Below are 7,213 nucleotides of genomic sequence, written 5' to 3'. Positions count from 1 at the left end.
TAGAAGGGAGAAGACAAACAAATATTGCAAAAAATACTGGATTGGCCAAAAAGTCCCTCTATACCATTGCTCTAGGAGTGCTTAGCTGTCTTTAAACCTCATTCAAAACTATTGTAACAGCTGTCACGTCAATGTGCATTAAAAAACATCAAAATTGGTGAATTTTTGTACAGCCATTTTAATATCAAAGATGGATTGGCATATTATGCTTTATTGTTTCAAGAAAGGTAAAAACGCAACTGAAATGCAAAAAAAGATTTGTGCACTGTCTGGAGAAGGTGCTGTGACTGATTGAATGTGTCAAAAATGGTTTGCGAAATTTCTTGTACTATTGACATTTTGGCCAAATCTTTGCTGTGGGGCCATCTTACGCAATGGAAGATGTTTAGCAGCCGGAGATAGCTGACATACTCACAATATCCAAATTAATAAAGTTATTGGTGAAAATGAAAAGTGTCTTTTATTTTATGAAAAAACAAAAAACAAACAAAAAAAAACCATGGACTTTTTGGCCAGCCCAATCCTAAGGCAAAGCCTTCCTGAGAGTCCTCTTGATCCCTCAGAGTGGGATGCAGCTGGCCTGAGGCCTGCATCCTACTTTGTTACCAGTTGCACCCCTAGCTTCTCTTGCAAATAACCACGTGGGGTTTCTTGGCTGGGCCTGCCTGGATACTCTGCCTCTCTTCAACTCCCAGCTTGGCCCATCTAGGGCTGCCCCAGGAATTAACCGATTTATTGTTCTCGAGGCTTTGGCAAAGCTTTCTGCAGGGAATGCTGACCTTTCTTTCCAAGTCTCTGCCCTTGGGCTTAGAGTACTTGGGGCTCTGCTGACTACCTGTATAGCGCTAGTTGAAGTTTTACTTCAATGTGCATTTTTTTTTTACAATTGAGTATGCACTTAAAGCTTCTAGATCCCTGCCCCAACAGAATTTACTCTCTTTAAAACTTAAGCAAGACCCTTCCATGTGTGTTTGCCCAAAAATGTGTATTAATCAAAGGTTTAGGCTCTGGAGTCAGAAAACTAAGGTTCAAAATCACTACTCCACATTTACTAGCTACGTGACCTTGGACCTATAGCTGAACTTCTCAGAGGCTCACTTCCCTCAGTTGTACAATTGGATCTTTTTGAGGATCAAAAACAGAACATGGAGGATAACAGGTAAACTGCTTAATGGGTAAGGGGTCCTACTTTGGAGTGAAGGATGTTTTGGAACAAGGTAGAGGTGGTAGTTGCACAGCATTGTGAACACACTAACTTCCACTGAATTGTTTACTTCAAAATGATTAACTTTATGCTATGAGAATTTCACCTCAAATTAGTTGAAAAAAGAAAAAAAGGATGTAAGCTTGGGAGCCAGACTGCCAGGCTTTGAATCCCAGCTCTATCACTTAGAAGCTTTATAAGTATGAGCACATTAAAAACAAACAAAATAAACAAGAAACATGGAACTTGGTAACTAGATAAATGTTCGTTATTACAAGAAACTTGACTCTAGGGAGATGCTGATGCCCTGGTTCAGGTAAACACAGCACATACCCTGCACTGGGGCAAGAGCCTCTCTGCGTTCCTACTGCCTTCAGTTCTGATCTCCACTGTATTACTTAGCAGTTTTGCAATTCCCTACTTCCATGTTTTTCATAAATCAGATTATGGCATTATGAATAGAAGGACCATATCTGGGCCATCATCCTCTGTATCTCTCACAAGCTTCCCCACTCCACCTTCTTCAGGTTCGAGGTATTGATGGTGAATTAATTCACTAATTCATGCTTTCATCAAACCTATATTGAGTATTTACTTTGTGCCAGACTCTAGCTTAGGCATGGGGGATACACTGGTATGTGAAACAATTGTGATCATTGCCCTGTGAAGCCAACAGTCTAGTGTCAAAGACAGCCAAACAGCAAGGGCTGTGAGTGAAAAGACATGCCACAGGGAGAGAACCCTGTTGGGATGGGGTAGGGGGTGACCTCAAGGTCGACCTTGAGGCATCTTCAAGACAAGAAAGAAAGACCAGTATGGCCAGGGCTCAGCGGGACAGAGGGCGAGTGGAGAGGTGGCAGGGGCCGGAGGTGCAGAGCCTGTAGACCCTGATACGGATGTGGAATTATTTTTCAAAGTGCACTGTATAAAGTAAAATGGGAAAGAAGCCCAAGTTTTTAAGCAGGGAAGTGACAGATTTGGATCTTTAAAAGATTTGCCTGCTTTGTATGAGGAGAATAGGACAGTAGTGGACAAAAATAAGTGCACAGACCACTAAGGAAGCTATTGCAGTTTTCCATGTGAGATGATGGGAAGGTTGCAGTGGAGAACAGTGAACAGGTTCAAGATGTATTCTAGAGATGGAGTCAACAGGACTTGGGGATGGATTTGGTTTAGGAGGTGGCAAGGGAAAGGAAGAAATTATGGTCAGTGTGTCCGGCTATGTGGATGGAGGCATTTCCAGCAAAAGAGAATACTGGAAGGACAGGTTTCAGAGACAAAACGAAGAGTTTCATTTTTGACATATGAAGTTCTAGATGCCTATGGGACATCCCAGAAGAGACATTATATAGGCAGCAGGCTCTAGTCTGTGCATCTCTTAGAAAAGAGGTCGGAGATGAAGACAGAGTTTTGGAGAGATTATGAGTATACAACAAGGTCTGTCCAGAATGTATTCAGCCACATAATATGAAAAATAGAGACACTGAAGAAGATACATAGAACAATGATGCCTCAGTCTCCAAAGTCAGCACCTTGGGACCTCACACAGTTCTCCCAATGCAGCATGATGTTCCTTCTGCTCTGGTAGCAGAAGACACAGGATGAATTTTGCCATGACATGTTTCACACCAAAATCCTACATCGAAATCTCAGACACAGTAATTTGTGGAATCTCCAGATTAACTTCCAGTTCTTGCACTGCCAGACACTGATCTTTGTTGACTGCAGCCCGCACATGTTCAACACTCTCAGGTGTTCTGCTTGTTGCAGGCCTTCCAGATCCTCAACCACCTTTTAAGCATTCATGCCACATTTTTATTTGCCCTACACTCATTGTATCATCCCCAAAAGCCTTTTGAATCATCCAAATAATTTCCACAGAGGAATGTTCAAGCTTAACACAAAATCTGATGCAGATTTGTTGCTCTACTCACTTGGTCATTTTGAATGTGATTGCCACACAGCACACATACTCACTCCATGACCTACCACCCCCACTGACTAGTACAGTGAAGTCGTCATTGTTCATGCATGTGCATTCCAGTCCACTCTCCTTGGCTGCAAGATTACATCAATGTTGCACAAACCAACTCGTTAAATTAACAATGGCTGGTCTTTTTCTGGATAGACCTCGTATGTGTGGTGTTTAATGCCCTGAGACTGGATGACGTTAGCTTGGAAGTCCGTAGAGGGAGGTGAGCAGTGCTCCTTCCTGAGTCGAGAGGAAGTCCATTCAACACTTGCAGGTCTCTTCAGGAAGAGATGCATGCAAAGCAGCCATGAGAAAGACAGTGCAGAGAGGAGAGTTTTTGCAGAGGTCAAGAAAAGAGCAGGAGACATGAGTCAACAGTTACTGGAGACTAAAGTGGGGGCAGTGACTGATATTATCTGAACTGACCTGAGCACACACCTGTGTTTGCTGAATGTTTGCCCTGTCAGACTTGTCCCTTCTCTTATCTAGTCTTCCTCCATGTGTCTTTGGCAATAGCAGTTGGGTGTGCCCCTGAGGGAGAAGTGGAAGAGAATATTTCTAGTGGTATTGTTCATAGTAGCTAAAGAAAAGGGGGGAAAGGAAGTAACTATTGACAGAATAATAAATAAGTTGTGCTGTGCTCAGGGTACCATGGAAGTCCAGAGCGTAGATACAGCTCAACTGGGTCAGCTCTCTCAGAGTGTCATGGCATGCCTCCTATCAGAATCTTCAGAAAATGTTCATGTTGAAAAGGATGGTGGCTCTGGCCATCATGGCTCAGTTGGTTGGGCATCATCTGGCAAACCAAAGGGTCACGAGTTTGATTCCCAGTCAGGGTACATGCCTGGATTGCAGGCCAGGTCCCCAGTTGGAGGCATGTAAGAGGCAAGGAATCGATGTTTCTCTCTCACATCAATGTGCCTCTCTCTCTCTTTCTTCTTCCCTTCCCCTCTCTCCAAATCAGTAAAACAAACAAAAAAATCTACATAAAGAAAAGTACAGTGGCCCTATCTGTGTGGCTCACTTGATTGGAGTGTTATCCCATATACCAAAAGGTTGCACGTCTGATTCTTGGTCAGAGCACCTAATTAGGTTTCAGGTTTGATCCCTGGTTGGGTGCACATGAAGGGCAGCAGATCAATGTCTCTCTCTCACATCGATGTTTCTCTCTCTCTCTCCCCTTCTCTTTCTGAAATCAATTAAAAAAAAAAAACATATCCTCACCCTTAAAAAAAAGGATGTTGTAAGTTCAGGGTGGAAGAGGGGGAGCTGATCAAAATTATAACTGGTTTCTATTGTAAGTATGGATTCTTGGTCCACAAACTCAAAAATAAAACTTAAAAAAAGTGCATGTAATTTTAAAAAAATCAATTTTCACCCTGACTGCTGTTGCTCAGTTGGTTGGGCATTATCTTGAAAATCAAATGGTCACTGGTTTGGTTCCCAGTCAGGGTACATAGTCCAGGTGTAAACCAACCGGTCAATATTTCTCTCTTGCATCAACGTTTCTTTCCCTCTCTTTCTCCCTTCCTTCCCTTGTCTCTCAAAATAAATCTCTAAAAAGACAATTTTCCAGTTTTATTAAGATGTATTTGACACATAACTGAATTGAATTTCTATGACTCTATGTAGTCTTTGGGTAGGGGATGTGGCATATCTAGTCTCCTTCATCATCTGTTCATAGCGACATCCTCCTTCCCATCTGGTGCCAAGTCATCTGTCCACGTGGCTTGTTGTGTCCTTCTCATCTAGGTCACAAGGCCGCTTCATGTCTGCCAGCAATAGGTGCCACACCAGCTCTGCTCAAGGTCAACCTGCTCTGCTCAAGGCCATTGGAGAAGATGTTCCACTGCTCCCTGTGCCACCCTCAAGCATGAGGAGTCACACCGTTCAGCCATTCCTGTCTAATGCTCCTGGACTTTGTTGACTGTGGAGATCAGCATGAGGTTTGCCACCTAGGGTAAGGCAAGGCTGCTGTAATGAAGGGAATGAACACTTATTTAGTGGCTTTAACAAAACAGAAGTTTATTTTTTTCTTATATAATCACAATTGACTGAATGTTTTTATCCTCCAAAATTTGTATGTTGAAACTTAATCCTCAAAGTGATGGTATTAAGAGGTGGGGCATTTGAGAGGCGATTAGGTCATGAGGGCTAAGCCATTAGGTCATGAGGGATTAGCCTTTATAAAAGAGGATCTAGAGTCCTGGTTGGTGTGGCTCAGTGGATTGAATGCTGGCCTGTAAACCAAAGGGTTGCTGGTTTGATTCCCAGTCAGGGGACATGCCTGGGTGTGAGCCAGGTCCCTAGTAGGGGGCATGGGAGAGGCAAATACACATTGATGTTTCTCTCCCTCTCTTCTCCCTCCCTTCCCCTTTTTCTAAAAGTAATATCTTAAAAAAGAAGAAGAAGAAGAAGAAGCAGCAGCCCTAGACAGCTCCCTTGTTCCTATATGAGGACAGAGAAGACTTTCTTCTCCATATGGAATAAGTATATAATTTATTAATCATGTACATATTTTCTTTGTCATCCAAATATTCCAGTCCATAAACAGAATACCTGGATATGTACTATAATAATTAAATTCAGTGATTTTGATGGATTTTCAGTCATGTAAAAAGTAGATCTACACATATATTAAATTTCATCATTGTAAAATATTTGTTAAAGTATACTGATAGAATATATTACATATAATAGTTTATTGTCTGGATTTAGAGATTTTTTAATCCTTACCCAAGGACATGCTTATTGATTTTGGACAGAGGGGAAGAGAGAGAAACATCGATTGGTTTCCTCTCATACACAGGACCAAACCGGCAGCCTAGGTGTGTGCCCTGACCGGACATGGAACCTGCAACCTTTTGATTTATGAGATGACACTACAACCAACTGAGCTACACCAGCCAGGACTAGAGTTTTTAAATATTTATTTATTTAATGTTTTAGGAACTTTTACTATTTATTTTGAATTTTTTATTTTAGTTGGTATACAATATTATATTATTAGTTTCAGGTGTACAATATAGTGATTTGACTTTTTTATACCTTACAATGAGATCACTCTACTAATTCTAGTAATCATCTGCCACCATGCAAACTTATCGCAAGTTTTTAAATACTTAGATGTGGTATGTGGGCCTCTATTTATACTTTTTGTCCCAGGCCCTGAAGACCTAAGTGGTGGGCCTCTTTCCTTCTCCCTCATCGGATTCAAGGTGACACGTCCACCTTGCATCAGAACTCACCATCCAAGCTCAGAAGCCAAACAGATTCAGACAGTGAGAAACAGTCAAGATACCTGAAAAATTCAAGCACTTCTCACATGCCAGTGGGCAACACTCAGGTCCAAGACATCTTATCTTAGGTGGAGTGGTGGACTAAGCGAATTGTGAGCTAAGCGGGGACTATGTTTCCCAGAATTCCCTTCCTTGCATAGTTGGGTGAGGATTGGCCTCAGAGGGAGATTTGGGCAGGATCTGGAAGGCAGAAGTGAAGCCGCAGCCATGCTTACATGTAGTACACTAGTGCAGGGTCAGAGGCCGCTGCAGCTCGTGCACGTTTTCACTGGTCTGCTGACTCCTCTTGCCAGTGTCAGGCGGCAGCTGGGCCCACAGCTGCTCTAGCGCCGCCCACCTCCTGCACCTTCTTGCCCTCAGCCCCGCCATCTCTACCTTCAGCTTCTCCAACTCCAGGACTAGATGTGTGTGTTGATAAAAGGCATCAGCTTCTCCTGCTGGTCATTATCAAAATCGGAGGCTTAATGGTAAGGAAAGACCAGCGAGTGGGGGAGCTAGTTGTCCTCGTGGATTCCAGTTCCTCTTCCTGGGTGCCAGTTTCACCTTGCCATCCACCACTTAGCATCTCCCTTTCAGAACTGCTCTGCCGACTTCCAGTCCAACATCAGATGCACGAGCAACAGCTGTACATAAACCATTTAACCAGCACCCCTAATTGCATAGTCAAATATCTACAATAAGTCTCTTATTCTACATAAATCCTAATGGCTCTGCTTCTCTGATAGAACCATGACTGGT

This window comes from Phyllostomus hastatus, unplaced genomic scaffold (assembly GCF_019186645.2).
Source record: "Phyllostomus hastatus isolate PE091 unplaced genomic scaffold, TTU_PhHast_1.1 phas_scaffold_182, whole genome shotgun sequence".
Lineage (NCBI taxonomy): Eukaryota > Metazoa > Chordata > Mammalia > Chiroptera > Phyllostomidae > Phyllostomus > Phyllostomus hastatus.
Note: the sequence above shows the minus strand (reverse complement) of the source record.